Source organism: Convolutriloba macropyga, chromosome 15 (genome assembly GCF_964194025.1).
Source record: "Convolutriloba macropyga chromosome 15, txConMacr16.3, whole genome shotgun sequence".
NCBI lineage: Eukaryota > Metazoa > Xenacoelomorpha > Acoela > Convolutidae > Convolutriloba > Convolutriloba macropyga.
In genome coordinates this window covers 14,207,210-14,223,297 of record NC_134482.1, presented here as the reverse complement: position 1 = coordinate 14,223,297, position 16,088 = coordinate 14,207,210, and the positions used below count along the sequence as shown (strand labels likewise).

At 32.6% G+C, this 16,088-nt stretch overlaps 1 protein-coding gene across 1 annotated transcript in view; it reads left to right on the top strand.

Moving 5' to 3' along the window:
• The window catches only part of LOC142354528 (uncharacterized), a 71,454-nt gene that overhangs the window by 11,753 nt on the left and 43,613 nt on the right, over window positions 1–16,088 (top strand). The gene's annotated exons all lie outside the window — the stretch shown is intronic.

The window sequence follows — 16,088 nt, the reverse complement described above, 5'->3', positions numbered from 1 at the left end:
AGCATCGATAGTAGTATGCTCATCTGCTATATGACTGGAGGGGGGGGGGGTGTCCGGACCCCCTCCCTCCAGTCATATAGCAGCTGCCGGTTGCTGGTGTGCTGGCGTTAAGGCAACCTCGAGCAGTTCCTCAATTGCTCGACGGTAAAAACTCATTTTCTATAGAACTAAAATTTTTCCTATAAGGCCTCAAACTTGGAAAAAAAATTCAAAATTTTCAAAAATTTTTTGCGAAAAGTTTTTTGATGTTCTAAAATGGTCTGAAATGGATTTTGAGCTACGAAAGAGCACTCAAAACTCATTTTTGTTGACTTCACCGTTTTCACATGTGCACTAGGGGGGTTGAAAAACTAAAAAATTTCCAAACTAAAAAATGTCCAAATTTTTGAAAAATTTTCAAAATTTTTCAAAGTCTTAAAATGGTTTGAAATGGATTTTGCGCTATGAAAGAGCCCTCAAAAGTGATTTTTAAGGACTGCATTTTGTTCTACCAAGCACTACTGGAACAACTCAGTTTCTGAAATGGTCTAAAATAAGTCAAAGAGCAGTCAGCAGTTTTTAATGACAATACTATTGCAAATGTGCAGTATGATGAGGAAAGCATGTCTTTATTTTTTTATTTACAATTTTAACTATGTATGATTCTATCTAAACAAGTACGTATGTTTGCATGCATTTGTTCCAAAATGTAATTTTTATGTCTGAATGAATAATTGAAGGAAAAGAAAGAATGAAAATTTTAGGTATAAAATTATGCGTATTCATGTATATAATAATGAAAGTATATATGAAAGTGTATATTTGTTTATGGGTAAATATAAGTGTGCTTAAAATTAGTAATATGTTTGTATGAGTATAAGCTGAAAAGTATATTTGTGTGTAAAAATTGTAAATGTGTGTATATGTGTGTATGTTTTTCTATATGTATACAGTGGAATGTATGTATATGTCTGAAAATGTTTAGGTATTTATGTATTTATATGCTTGCAAGTCAGACGAGAGAGAGAGAGAGAGGGAGATAAGTCCCTGGAAGGCAATTTCATTGCCTAGAAGAATGTTGTTATTTGTCTCCACGATCCAATAATTTTATATCTTGCAAACAGATTTTGACCTTCAACGTTGATAAACTCTGTCCTTTAAACATTGGCAAGCAAAATGTCACAAACGAAGACGACAACATTTTTTTGTTGTTCTGAGCAAGCTTTTTTTGAAAATTGAAATTTCTACGCCTATCTATCTACCATATTAAAAACTATTAAGATTTTTTAAAGAATAAAAATTAATATCAATCCTTGGCAAAGAAAATGATAAAATGTTGCAACACAGAAGACAAAAACAACTTTTTGATGTTCTGAGCATGCCTTTTTAAAAACAGATTTCTTTACACTTATTTAGCTATCCTTCTAGGAATGAGCATGTTTATTTACAGGAAAAATATATTTGAGATGAATTGTTGAGAGATAAACAATAAATTGAGCTAAGTAAAAAGAATAAACACTGTAAAAGCCGAAAAAAATTGGTGGGAAAACTATGATATGGAGAAGCAGCTGAACTTTTTTCTTTAAAAAAGTAGAATGATAGGCATTCACCAAGAGCTTGAATTAGACAAAAAGTGTAATGATGTACAAGAAAAGTAGTTTGACTGGAACTGTAAAAAGCGCTAAAACTTTCAGAAATTTCAGTAATTTCAGAAAGTTAATTAGTCTTTTTATCAATTAAGCAAGAACAAACACAAACTATGGATCCTTGGGGGATGCTAGAAACAGCTTCAGAATTCTAGGGGTCTTGTTTGTGTATTCGTAATAGCAATAATGGATATTGAATGCTGGGACTGAAATTTTAAACAATAGCGAAACGTATCTTCAGTAAATGCTTCCGATAAATTGAACTATTGAACACTGAAAGTAAGGTACCAGAGCACCTCAAGCAACCAGAAATCCAAAACGTTCATAATAGTGTATTCTTGGATCAAATTTACTGCGTTCAGTAACCCTGCGTTAATATTTTGGATTACTTAGTGTTCTGTCATCTACTTCTAGATACTGTTACTAACTACTACAACTACTTATTGGTTCTATGATACACTTGCACCTACTACTTCTTCCTTTTAATACCTTCAAATTTTACCTTTTGTTTACTATCTATCTACAACATTCTGTTTCTGTTTTTCTAAAAAATTGAAAACAATTCTTAGCTCTAGAGACTCGTTGAGCATAAACAACAGAAGCTTTTATTTATCTCAAAGTATTGTGTCTTGACTGACACAGACCGATAGAATTTACTTCCGCCAATTTTTTTAACAAATCATTAAGTGCTTGAAGTTTTTTCAAAGATATAAAAAACGCTGAAGCTTGTCGTATATATTAACCCAGTAATTTTCAGTTCAATGTTAATTTGTTTATTAACAATTAAAAAATCCATTGAATGATATATCAGGTTGATATTTAATTAATTTAATCAGTGTAGGCTTTTACTGTTTAGCGAACCAGTCTAATTTTTAGAACTTCAAATAAGTTTTATTGCTATGATCTTTTTTTGAAGTGCAAAATTTGTATACTTTTCTCACTTATGAGGGATCAATCATAAAGTTAAGTCTTTTGTTCAAATGCTGTTTCTTTTGTTTATTCAATGTATGACGTCATTCCATTTGCAATTAATTGATAGATATGAAACACAAAATTTTTCAAAATTTATAATATGAAGGATTGTATAGCGTAAACATTGATTGGTTCACAATGGCGTTGCACTATGTCTATTTATAATATCATTTTTATAGAAACATGCTTGCTTCAAAAATTCCATAGTGTGTACCTTAATTGAAACAAACACTTTACAACGTACCTACATTATCCAAAGAAACTGAGGTTTTACGCTATATAGTTGTTTTCGTATATTTATTCAGAGTCACCTGTTGTTTCAGTTTCAGGTAATACACAATCTTTTCTGAATCTTTACGTTTCAATAATTTGTTTAGACTGAAAACTGCTGCGATAGCTTGCCACCAGGACATGTGTTAGTTGAGTTCCATATTAACCTTAGCTTCGGCTCAGGATGTGTTCACAGCTAAGATTGTAATTGTGAACTTGCTATTCATTAAAGGTTTAGCGCTACTTGATTTTGCAATTTTTGTTATATTAACTTCTTCCTAATTTGATTGAGTTTCATTTGGTCATTGTTTATTTGAAGAAAATTAAAAGCAAATCAACCTCATGAAACGTTTCTCAGCAAAATTAAGTGAAACAGTCTTGTTGGATTTGAGAGCTCAAACAAAAACCTTAAATTTAGGTGTTTAGGTGAACAAATTTTGTTCGTTTTCAACGTCTGCTTATTTAGGTGTTTAGGTGAACAAATTTTGTTCGTTTTCAACGTCTGCTTACACTCAATGGGCACCAAATGGTTCCAGAGAAGTACTTTTTGCGGAACTTGATAAAAAATTCTACTTTATTAGTGTTCAAAACTCAGTAACTGGAGACGGTATGGCTTTGGATAAGCAAGTATAATAAAATTGTCAAACATGGCCGATCACTTTACCTAGAAATTGAACCATTGAGTTCGAATTCGAGTTTGTGATCTAAAAATAGTATTCAAGGATAATTGACTTTGAAAAAACAGTTTTTTTAGTACCAAAAACACAATAATCGGTGACCGTGTAAATAAAAATTACCAAATATAATGAAACGTGAAAATTTGGCCTATCGCTCTATTTAAAAGTCAAAGTTTGAGTTTGAGTTTGAGTTTGTGATCTAAAAATAGTATTCAAGGGTTACTTGTGTCATAATAATTGATTTGTGTTAAATAGTTGCGAACGCAAAATAAGTGAAACACGTTCTCACAATCTATTTAAACTACAGCTATACATGTGTCAAAAAAGCGAAGGAGACCTTTTGTCAAGCTTTTTGATATAGTTTGCTATAATATATAGACTATGTTCACATGGTCTATTTTGTAATCTTTACTGCACGAATTCTACAAGCATTCCTGGAGACTATAATTGTGCGAGTTTCTGTAGAAAAGAACAAAAAAACGCATGATTTTCCGAAATCAGCAGTGTTGACATTTTTTACCAGTAATTCTTGAAAAGAGCGGTCATTGCAACTTGTTAAATGATAAATTTTCTCTGAAGAATGTTTGGCTAAAGAGCCATAAATATTGCAAAATATCTAATATGGAGATACTTTCAAGTCATGACCACATTAGGTAACAGTTAACACAGCTAACTGTCATTTTTGCTACCATAAAAATTGTCATCACAGACAGTAGAAATCAGATTAGGCGCTTTGATGCCATCGTCAAACTGATAAATACATTTCCATATTCTTTTGGTCAATTTGGAAAGGGTTCCAGTGTTAAAACCATGCTATCCATAGTACATTAAGTTCAAAGTTTAAAGTTTTCAAAATTTTCGGAAAAAAGTGTTCTACTTTCCTATGTGTTAATAAATATTCTTGGCTTTGTGTACCTCGTTTTGATGGTATCTTTCCAAAAGGCTTTCTATGTTTTCAAACGTGTGTTTGTTATGGATCCTATGAAGAGTCTATTTGAGTTCTTTCAACTGAGCCAAAGACAAAAAAGCAACTGTCAAAAAAATCTTGATTTTAGAGGCAATTAGGTTGATTTGATTTCCAGGTTTTTTAATGCAGTATTTTAATTTTCTCTGAGCTTAAACAATGTGAGAAATATGTAAAACTGTCTCTTAGAAAAAAGTTCCAGTTGGAATTTTACTACTATGTGTTTTGCTAAATGCCACGATTGTCAAAAAAAACCATTGTAATGTAACATGTTTTCTATCTTCATTAAAGTTTGTATCCTCTATAACAATAAATGGTAGAGTCATTATGTACGAGAAAAAAAAATTTTCCACGGGTAATCATATAGCAACACCTTAATCTTCAATAAAGCTACATTGATCTGCAATTTAGGCTATGAAAAATGAATCAGCGTTCTCAGAGGTAGTATGAAAATATTTTCTTCGTGGCGCTCAAAAAAAGGAAACCCCCAACGGAACTGTTAAATTACTAAAGGTAAGAAAAGAAACATTTTCCACGTTAACTTTGTTTTTTATTTGAAAGACTTAAAATAAAACAATGCCTAGCTGATAAGAAAAGATTTAGATTATGCAAAACAAAGTTTTAGAAGACTTCCTTGACAAACAAATGTATATGAACAAGCTGATTTTTCATTACTACTTTAACAAATTTATACTTTTAGAACCTCAATGGTTTGCTTGGAGGGAACTCATAAGATAACGGACAAGTATTCACTTCTTGCATTTATTGGAAATTTCGTTCTGATACGTTAAATGCTTACTATTCTTGCTACCATAGCTTTATGGAGTAACGAAGTTTTGCGTCCGCGTTAATGAATATTTAGGTTTTAAAATTTAATTACTTAAATAACATACTGAAAACCAAATGATCCATGACAAACACAGGTTGCTGCACATGTATACAGAAAACACTAGTGCATACTTACGTTTATGGTTCAGATTGAGCCTTTGAGAAAAACTTGTTTGTTATATACTAACAGAAAACATTAGCCGGGAACTTCTTATCGTTCCTCAAAAAAAACCACGTCAATACTGAGCAAAATCAATACTATTGTTCAAATAACTTGATATTAAACTTACAACTTAGAACCAGTTACTATATAACCTAGAAGAAATTCTAACCATGAAAGTCAAACAAGAAGGCAAATTGGTGAATTTAAAAGAATTTGATTTGTCCTGGTTATTCAATTGCTTTATTTAAGTTAACGTTTTTTTGCTTAACTGAAGCACACTGTGGGTCAAAATGTATACAGTAATAAACAATTGCAAGCCTATGTACTCACTCTTTTTTTTATCCCAACGTTTGCTGCAACACAGTAGAGTACATTTATATACGCCTTCTTGATCACAGACAAGAGAATACTTAAGCAAACTAATAAAAGTGCTTTTAGCCGAATAAATTAGGCAAAAATTTTGCAGACTGAATGTCTCACACGCACAGTGCAAATCTTCTGCTTTACGCGTAGCAATCATATCAAAACCTTGAAATGTCAATGTCTGAGGTACTTAGGAGAAACTTCAATCCATTTTTCAAATGAAAACGAATAAGAATTAGTCTAACAGGTTTAACAACTGAGGCCTCCTCGAAATGTTGTAGGTATTCATTGAACACTATTTGGCGAATTAGGCTAACAGAATGAATGCTAACATCCCAGCCAACAGTTTGAATTTATTTTTAACTGAATGACTTGCTTCTCAAAATAACATTTAAGCGTTTTAATTTTTGACTTGTATTCCATTCAGTTAGTGTATGCCAAAACCCAAACTCAACTGCCGGTTCATAACTTATAATGTATCATATCCTAACGCAATTTGAAGGCTCATTTCAGCGCACAATTGTCTATCAAACTCGATATGAAAACAATTTTGCCTTTATACAACAAAGGAAGGACAGTTCAATCTCAAGCTGGACTACCTTCGATCATTGCCTCATACCCAAAAAATTTTTTGACTTTGTTACTACATTACCTAATATAACCGAAGAAGAAGACTTTATCAACAACTCAACCCCTTCTGAAACTGAAGTATTTTCTCAGCATATACCTAATTCTTTGACTTCTGACATAAGATTACTTCCCACGGACATCAAGAGCATTTTCCCCAGTTACGGTTTCGAAAGTATGCCCCTCTTCAAGAGCCATGAAGAATACTTCGCCGCCTTAGAAGATTTAGAAAATCTGTGGAAATAGCTCGAATCATGCAGAAATTAAACTAAACTAACCACTATTCCCGATAAAATTGATCATACTACTTCATCCACATCCGATGATAACAGAAAGACTGTGATATCTTCCATATTAGAACGATTCCCTAGCCTTCTTGAAGAAAACTCAAAAATTGAAGAAAACTTCGAGAAATTTAGCACTGAGCCATCGTCTAACAATGCTCTACAAAAGAGGAGCCAATTTCGTGTAGTTCGAGGATGTGTAATTCACAGTGGAAATTTTCCAAAAAGAATGAGATTCGATGAAAATGTGAGGTGTTCATGCGACAATAACAACTAGAACTGAAAAACTCTTGTTGATTAAAGCTTATGAACTAGACGTTGGTTTTCAGTATTGAAATGTTTCCATTTATAACCTGTTATTTTGTAACTTCATCGTGTATGCTTATTATCCAAATTTTAGTAGTTGCAAAACCACTCCTTTAAACTACAGTTTGTTAATTCAACATTATCAACGTCAGAGAAACAGAAAACAGTATTCGGTCTGTTCAAAGGAGTAGAAAATCAGAAATTTGTTGTAGAGTAGGATCCCCGAACCGTAGAATTTTATTCTGAAAGTGTTGAAACGGATACGCGCAAGAGAGTCGACGTTATAAAGAGCTGACGTTAGAAAACGCCGCAACTTGTTTTGATTTAAGTAGGGCCGAAATCAAAAAGTTTCTGTTAATTACCCTAAATTGTTAGTTGATTGCTAAGAAAAGTACCTGAGTGGGTTAATTGGCCTCATATTTGGTTATGATAGTTTCATATCAAGTCCCAAGAGCCACTGAGGCATGGCCATGGTCCGCGATGGTTTCAAAATAATTATTTTTTAATTCGATTTCAGTGTCTATACTAGGAGATACTAAATTTTCTTTTCTCAAATACTTGGGTTATGATTTGTGAAAAATTTAGTAGTCTTATTTGAGAAGCCAATTTATTGGCCAAAAAATTTATCCTAAATTTTCAACTAATAATTTAAATAAATTTTTGGCTCTCCCTTAAATCTTTTCACTTGGGCTCTCTTACAAGTCACTGGCTGAAAAAAAATTTTAACCTAACCACTTATTTTCTTTGAATAAATACATCTTTATTGTGAGAAGTTCAGTCTGCTCTGCAAAAATCTTGCCTAATATTTACGGCTAAAAGCACTTTTATTAGTTTGCTTAAGTATTCTCTTGTCTGTGATCAAGAAGGCGTATATAAATGTACTCTACTGTGTTGCAGCAAACGTTGGGATAAAAAAAAGAGTGAGTACATAGGCTTGCAATTGTTTATTACTGTATACATTTTGACCCACAGTGTGCTTCAGTTAAGCAAAAAAACGTTAACTTAAATAAAGCAATTGAATAACCAGGACAAATCAAATTCTTTTAAATTCACCAATTTGCCTTCTTGTTTGACTTTCATGGTTAGAATTTCTTCTAGGTTATATAGTAACTGGTTCTAAGTTGTAAGTTTAATATCAAGTTATTTGAACAATAGTATTGATTTTGCTCAGTATTGACGTGGTTTTTTTTGAGGAACGATAAGAAGTTCCCGGCTAATGTTTTCTGTTAGTATATAACAAACAAGTTTTTCTCAAAGGCTCAATCTGAACCATAAACGTAAGTATGCACTAGTGTTTTCTGTATACATGTGCAGCAACTTGTGTTTGTCATGGAACATTTGGTTTTCACAGTATTCAATCAGTAGCTTTTGAAGCTAAGTGTCAATATGAAGTATTTCAGTATTATATTTAAGTAATTCATAAAACTTTGAAACCTAAGTATTCGTTAACGCTGACGCAAAACTTCGTTACTCCATAAAGCTATGGTAGCAAGAATAGTAAGCATTTAACGTGTCAGAACGGAATTTCCAATAAATGCAAGAAGTGAATACTTGTCCGTTAAATTATGAGTTCCCTCCAAGCAAACCATTGAGGTTCTAAAAGTATAAATTTGTTAAAGTAGTAGTGAAAAATCAGCTTGTTCATATACATTTGTTTGTCAAGGAAGTCTTGTAAAACTTAGTTTTGCATAATCTAAATCTTTTCTTATCAGCTAGGCATTGTTTTATTTTAAGTCTTTCAAATAAAAAACAAAGTTAACGTGGAAAACGTTTCTATTCTTACCTTTAGTAATTTAACAGTTCCGTTAGGGGTTTCCTTTTTTTGAGCGCCACGAAGAAAATATTTTCATACTACCTGTGAGAACGCTGATTCATTTTTCATAGCGTAAATTGCAGATCAATGTAGCTTTATTTATGATTAAGGTGTTGCTATATGATTACCCGTGAAAAAAAGTTTTTTTCTCGTACATAATGACTCTACCACTTATAGTTATAGAGGATGCAAACTTTCGTGAAAATAGAAATCATGTTACATTACAATGGATTTTATTGACAATCGTGGCATTTAGCAAAACACATAGTAGTAAAATTCCAACTGGAACTTTTTTCTAAGAGACAGTTTTACATATTTCTCACATTGTTTAAGCTCAGAGAAATTTAAAATACTGCATTAAAAACCTGGAAATCAAATTAGCCTAATTGACTGTATAATCAACATTTTTTTGAAATTTGTTTTTTTTTTGGCTTTGACTCAGTTGAAAGAACTCAGATGGACTCTTCATAGGATCCATAACAAACACACGTTGAAAACATAGAAAGCCTTTCGGAAAGATACCATCAAAACGAGATACACAAAGCCAAGAATACTTATTAACACATAGGAAAGTAGAACACTTTTTCCGAAAATTTTGAAAACTTTAAACTTTGAACTTAATGTACTATGGATAGCATGGTTTTAACACTGGAACCCTTTCCAAATTGACCAAAAGAATATAGAAATGTACTTGTCAGTTTGACGATGGCATCAAAGCGCCTAATCTGATTTCTACTGTCTGTGATGACGATTTTTATGGTAGCCAAAATCAAGGACCGCTTTTTTCAAGAATTGCTGGTAAAAAATGTCAACACTGCTGATTTCGAAAAATCATGCGTTTTTTTTCTACAGAAACTCGCACAATTATAGTCTTCAGGAATGCTTGTAGAATTCGTGCAGTAAAGATTACATAATAGACCATGTGATTATGGTCTATATAATATAATAAACTATATCAAAAAGCTTAGTAAAACCAGAGGGTCTCCTTCGCTTTTTCGACAAATGTATAGCTGTAGTTTAAATAGATTGAGAGAAAGTGTTTCAGTTGTTTTGCGTTCGCAACTATTTAACACAACTCAACTATTATGACATAAGTAACCCTTGAATACTATTTTTAGATCACAAACTCAAACTCAAACTCAAACTTTGACTTTTAAATAGAGCGATAGGCCAAGTTTTCACGTTTCATTATATTTGGTAATTGTTAGTGACACGGTCACCGATTATTGTGTTTTTGATACTAAAAGTAGTCTTTTTTCAAAGTCAATTATCCTTGAATAGTGTTTTTAGATCACAAATTCAGACACAAACTCAAAACTTTCATTTTTATGTAGAGCGACTGACCAAGCATCACCATTTTATTATAATTGCTTATCGAAATTCATACCGCCTCCGATTGTTGAGTTTTGAATACTAAAAAGAAGTCTTTTAAAAAAACAATTCTCCTTGAATACTATTTTTGGATCACAAACTCGAATTCAAACTCAATGGTTCAACTTTTGGGTAAAATGATGGGCCATGTTTGGCATTTTTATTATATTTGCTTATCCAAAGCCATACCGTCTCCGGTTACTGAGTTTTGAACACTAATAAAGAAGAATTTTGTCTCAAATTCCGCAAAAATTACTACTCTGGAACCATTTGGTGCCCATTGAGTGTAAGCAGACGTTGAAAACAAACACAATTTGTTCACCTACACACCTAAATTTGAAGGTTTTGTTTGAGCTCTCAAATCCAACAAGACTGTTTCACTTAATTTTGCTGGGAAACGTTTCATGAGGCTGATTCACTTTTAGTTTTCTACAGATAAACAATGACCAAATGAAACTCAATGAAATTAGGAAGAAGTTAATATAACAAAAATTGCAAAATCATGTAGCGCTAAACCTTTAATGAACAGCAAGTTCACAATTACAGTCTTAGCTGTGAACACATCCTGAGCTGAAGCTAAGGTTAATATGAAACTCAACTAACACATGCCTTTGTGGCAAGTTATCCCAGCAGTTTTCAGTCTGTACAAATTATTGAAACGTAAAGATTCAGAAAAGGTTGTGTAATACCTGAAACTGAAACAACAGGTGACTCTGAATAAATATACGAAAACAACTATATAGCGTAAAACCTCAGTTTTTTTTGGATAATGAAGGTACGTTGTAAAGTGTTTGTTTCAATTAAAGTACACACTATGCAATTTTTGAAACAAGCATGTTTCTATAAAAATGCGATTAAAAATAGACATAGTGCATTGCCATTGTGAACCAGTCAATGTTTACGCTATACAATCCTTCATATTATAAATTTTGAAAAATTTTGTGTTTCATATCTATCAATTAATTGCAAATGGAATCAGACGTCATACATTGAATAAAAAAAGAAGCAGCATTTGAACAAAAAGACTTAACTTTATGATTGATCCCTCATAAGTGAGAAAAGTACACAAATTTTGCACTTCAAAAAAAGATCATAGCAATAAAACTTATTTGAAGTTCTAAAAATTAGACTGGTTCGCTAAACAGTAAAACCCTACATTGATTTAATTAATTAAATATCAACCTGATATATCATACAATGGATTCTTTATTTTTTAATTAACAATTTAACATTGAGTTGAAAATTACTGGGTTAATATATACGACAAGCTTCAGCGTTTTTTATATCTTTGAAAAAACTTCAAGAACTTAATGATTTGTTGAAAATAATGGCGGGTAAATTCTATCGGTCTGTGTCAGTCAGGACACATTACTTTGAGATAAATAAAAGCTTCTGTTGTTTATGCTCAACGAGTCTCTAGAGCTAAGAATTGTTTTCATTTTTTTAGAAAAACAGAAACACATTATTGTAGATAGTTAGTAAACAAAATGTAAAATTTGAAGGTATTAAAAGTAAGTAGTAGTAGGTGCAAGTGTAACTTAGAACCAATAAGTAGTTGTATTAGTGAGTAATAGTATCTAGTAGTAGTTGTAGGTAGTACTAGTAGGTAGCAGTAGTAGTAGGTACTAATTGTAGATAGTAGTTGTAGGGAGTAGCAGTAGGCAGTAGCAGTAGTAGGTAGAAGTTTTGTTGTGTTATATTCCAATATATTCGCCAGACTGCTCAGCCCAATTATATGTTATAAAGACTCTGCTCCTTTTAATTTTAGATTCCTTTGGATTTATTTCTTTCGGATGCTCTATGAAATATCGTTATGGTAATCTCATTTTAAAACGTGGACAGAACACTAAGTAATCCAAAATATTAACACAGGGTTACTGAACGCAGTAAATTTGATCCAGGAAGACACCATAATGAACGTTTTGGATTTCTGGTAGCTTGAAGTGCTCTGGTACCTTACTTGCAGTGTTCAATAGTTCAATTTATCGGAAGCATTTACTGAAGATACGTTTCGCTATTGTTTAATATTTCAGTCCCAGCATTCAATATCCATCATTGCAATTATGAATACACAAACAAGACCTATACATTTCTGAAGCTGTTTCTAGAAACCCCCCACGGATCCATAGTTTGTGTTTGTTCTTGCTTAATTGATAAAAATGCTAATTAGATTTCTGAAAGTTCTAGCGCTTTTTACAGTTCCAGTCAAACTACTCTTCTTGTACATCCTTACACTTTTTGTCTGATTCAAGCTCTTGATGAATTTCTATCATTCTACTTTTTTTTAAACACCAACTTTTTCGGCTTTTAAAGAGTTTATTCTTTTTACTTAGCTCAATTTATTGTTTATCTCTCAATAATTCATCTCATATTTGTTTTTCCTGTAAATAAACTTGCTGATTCCTAGAAGGATAGCTGAATAAGTGTACAGAAATCTGTTTTTAAAAAAAGCATGCTCAGAATATCAAAAATTTGTTTTTGTCTTCTGTGTTGCAACATTTTATCATTTTCTTTGCCAAGGATTGATATTAATTTTTATTCTTTAAAAAATCTTGATAGTTTTTAATATGGTAGATAGATAGGTGTAGAAATTTCAATTTTCAAAAAAAGCTTGCTCAGAACGACAAAAAATTGTTGTCGTCTTCGTTTGTGAAATTTTGCTTGCCAATGTTCAAAGGACAGAGTTTATCAACGTTGAAGTTCAAAATCTGTTGGCAAGATATAAAATTATTGGATCGTGGAGACAAATAACAACATTCTTCTAGGCAATTAAATTGCCTTCCAGGGACTTATCTCTCTCTCTCTCTCTCTCTCTCGTCTGACTTGCAAGCATATAAATACGTAAATACCTAAACAGTTTCAGACATATACATACATTCCACTGTATACATATAGAAAAACATACACACATATACACACATTTACAATTTTTACACACGAATATACTTATCAGCGTATACTCAAACAAACATATTACTAATCTTAAGCACAGTTATATACTTTTATTATTATATACATGAATACGCATGATTTTATAGCTAAAATTTTCGTTCTTTCATTTCCTTCAATTTTTCATTCAGACATAAAAATTACATTTTTGAACAAATGCATGCAAACATACGTACTTGTTTAGATAGAATCATACATAGTTACAGTTGTAAATAAAAAAAATAAAGACATGCTTTCCACATCATACTGCACATTTGCAATAGTATTGTCATTAAAAACTGCTGACTGCCCTTTGACTTATTTTAGACCATTTCAGAAACTGAGTTGTTCCGGTATTAATTGGTAGAACAAAATGCATTCCTTAATTATCACTTTTGAGTGCTCTTTCGTAGCTCAAAATCCATTTCAGACGATTTTAGAACATCGAAAAACTTTGAAACATTTTCGAAAATTTTTTAATTTTTGTATGTTTCGAACCCCATACTGCATAGGTGAAAAAAAGTGAAGTCAACAAAAAATCCCTTTTGAGCTTTTGAGTGCTCTTTTATAACTCAAAATCTATTTCAGACCATTTTAGGACTTCAAAAAATTTTCAAATTTTTTCGCAAGAAATTTTTGAATATTTTGAAATTTTTTCCAAGTTTGAGGCCTTATAGGAAAATTTTTAGTTCTATAGAAAGTGAGTTTTTACCGTCGAGCAATTGAGGAACTGCTCGAGGTTGCCTTAACCCCAGCACACCAGCAACCGGCAGCTGCTATATGACTGGAGGGAGGGGGGTCCGGACAACCCCCCCCCCCTGCAAAGAACTTTACCACCGAAAAACTGATTTTCTCTCAGTGAAATCCAGTTTTTTGTTTAAGTTTCACCAGTCAACGTATCACAAGAGAAGTCTCTCAGACTGGTGAAACTTAAACAAAAAAACTTGATTTCACTGAGAGAAAATCAAAATCAGTTTTTCGGTGGTAAAGTTCTTTGCAGGGTGGGGGGTCCGGACCCCCCCCCTCCAGTGATATAGCAGATGAGCATACTACTATCGGTTGAAAAATTTTAAGGATAATTGGATCTATTCTGTTTTGCATGCCCCCCCCCCCGAGCTTAGTGAGCAAAACATTTACATGATTCTGCTGCTGTTTTTTCACATAGTAACGTCCTTTATAGCAATATATAGGTTGACATAAACGGTTGCAGTTCCTGCTCAAATTTCTTTTAAAAAAGCAGGACGGGTGAGGAGCTACACACAAAATAACATTAACAGGATACCCATGTACCCAAAACTTCTAGCAGGGGGCTTTATTGACTAAAAATACACAGCCGAGCTTCCTACTTAAAGAGGAGCAAAAGGCTTTTCATGGTCAATTGGGGTCAAGCAAGGTCCTAAGGTATTTTCATAAGTCGCAAAAATGGGTAATGTCTGAGACCGAGACTGCTTTTTTTTCACCGACAATTGTGCCTTTATTGCTGCATTCATATTCTGACTAAAACATAGCTTCTCCTGGTTTTATCTTCAATTTGTATCATTGTTTACTACATATAATCAAATTCAATTCCAATCAAAATTCAAATTCCCCCAGGAAGCCGTCATGAAAACCAATTGGTACCAATTGTATGACTTATTTAAAGAAGTCTATGAAAAATTAGATAAGAAAAAAGTTTATAGATGATTACATTACTTCAGTCTACCAAGATCAATCAGCTTCGCGAGTATTCAGGCAAGCTGTAGTAGCACCACGCGTGATTTAATATAGTAACAAGTGGAAAGACCGGTTCTAATAATCCAACCCCCTGAAGCGTATAAAATTATTTTGCAGAGTAGCTTAATCCAAAAATAGAGACCCACAAAACTACTTCAACTGACATCACAGTTCAGGCATATAGGGGCTCGACAGCAAAAAAGTGCTAGTAAAAATGCCCAGATTCTGAATGGAAAACAATAATTGTGCAAGATGGGCAAACAGTTTTTCTCAAAATCTTACGAAAACCCAAAAAGGTGTTTCAACATTACATAGTCAATTAAATTATATCGAGAAAAATTTTATCCAGACGAACTTTTTATTATGACAGAAAGCCAAGAGAATACTGCAAGCAAAAATTTACCAAAAGAAGGCTGTATAATAAGCAATAAGATAAATTGAAAACTTACTATGAAAAAGGTCCAGACGTTTAAATTTTGGAATTCAACAATTGATTAAAAGATCGGAGCAAAAACAAATAACATTGGCTCTAAAATTGAAATGACGGAACATGAGAATAACTCTAAGAGTTTAAAAACACTATATCATGATACAACTTTAAACTAAGCTTTCAGACTCGCAAGTTATTCTTTGAAAACCATCTTTTGCGAACTCGAAAGGACGTTTTAAATTATTGGATCTCTACAACACAAGACACAAAACCTTCATATGACAATACAACAAATTCCCTCGTCTCGTCTAATTCAAGCTTAGGGAAACCCTTTCAAAAATAGACAGTACACTAATTCCTGTGCTTATACAAAAAACGAAACGTTTTTATAGATATTCGCCCACCGATTTGATCTATATTGAGGTCAGTGATGAACAGAAAAACTTGAAAACCACGTTCACGAACAAAAAACAAAATGTGATCATTTTCGTTGATGCTGTTTGAGGTCTTATTTATCCCGCGTCTCTGACAGAATTGGTGCTTCTGTTCTTCTGTTCCTCAAAATTTTATGCCTGGCCGTACAACGCAGCAATTGAATTACGTTTGAGAGTTTCTTATGCAGTCAATTTTTTCTTAGATTATTCTTTTACTTGTAACTTTGAGGTGAGGTTGGCGTAAATTTTCCGAAAACAAAAATGTAAATAACACATTAAGCTTCTTCCATCTAAATTGCCGGAAATAAGTGGAAAAAAGG